The sequence below is a fragment of the Bison bison genome, unplaced genomic scaffold, assembly GCF_000754665.1.
Source record: "Bison bison bison isolate TAMUID 2011002044 unplaced genomic scaffold, Bison_UMD1.0 scf7180017864459, whole genome shotgun sequence".
Lineage (NCBI taxonomy): Eukaryota > Metazoa > Chordata > Mammalia > Artiodactyla > Bovidae > Bison > Bison bison.
In genome coordinates, this window is record NW_011495021.1 from 4,442,740 (window position 1) to 4,443,771 (window position 1,032).

The window sequence follows — 1,032 nt, forward strand, 5'->3', positions numbered from 1 at the left end:
TCCACACAGTCAAATGCTTTGGCATAGTCAATAAAGCAGAAATAGATGTTTTTCTGGAACTCTCTTGATGAATGATGCTTCACTGGTTGGATGCCTTATGGGTGAATCTAAACTTTGTCTTTACAACCCTCGGAATGTGAGAAAATAATTGCAAATGAAACAACTAATAAGGGATTAGTCTCCAAAATATACAAGCATCTCATACAGCTTAATACCAGAAAAACAAACAACCCAATCAAAAAAAAAAAAAATGGGCAAAAGACCTAAACATACATTTCCCTAAAGAAGACAAACAGATGACCAATGAACATATGAAAAGATGCTCAGCATTGCTCATTATAGGAGAAACGCAAATCAGACCTGCAATGATATATCACCTCACACCAGTCAGAATGGTCATCATCAAGAAATTTACAAACAATAAATGCTGAAGAAGATATGGAGTAAAGGGAACCCTCCAGCACTGTTGGTGGGAATGTAAACTGATACAGCCATTATGGAGGACAGTATGGAGATTCGTTTAAAAACTAAGAATATGTCTACCAGTCTACCATATGACCCAGCAATCCCACTATCGGACACATAATCTGCTGCTGCTGCTGCTAAATCATTTCAGTCGTGTCCGACCCTGTGGGACCCCATAGACTACAGCCCACCAGGCTCCCCCATCCCTGGGATTCTCCAGGCAAGAACACTGGAGTGGGTTGCCATTTCCCTCTCCAAAGCATGAAAGTGAAAAGTAAAAGTGAAGTCGCTCAGTCGTGTCCTACTCTTCGCGACCCCATGGACTGCAGCTTACCAGGCTCCTCCATCCATGGGATTTTCCAGGCAAGACTACTGGAGTGGGTTGCCATTGCCTTCTCCAGACATATACTCTGAGAAAACAACAATTCTAAAAGATACATGAACCTCAGTATTCACTGCAGCACTATTTACAATAGCCAAGACATGAAAGCAACCTAGATGTCCACCAAAAAAGGAATGGATAAAGATGTGGCACACATATACAATGGGACATCACTCAGCTATAAA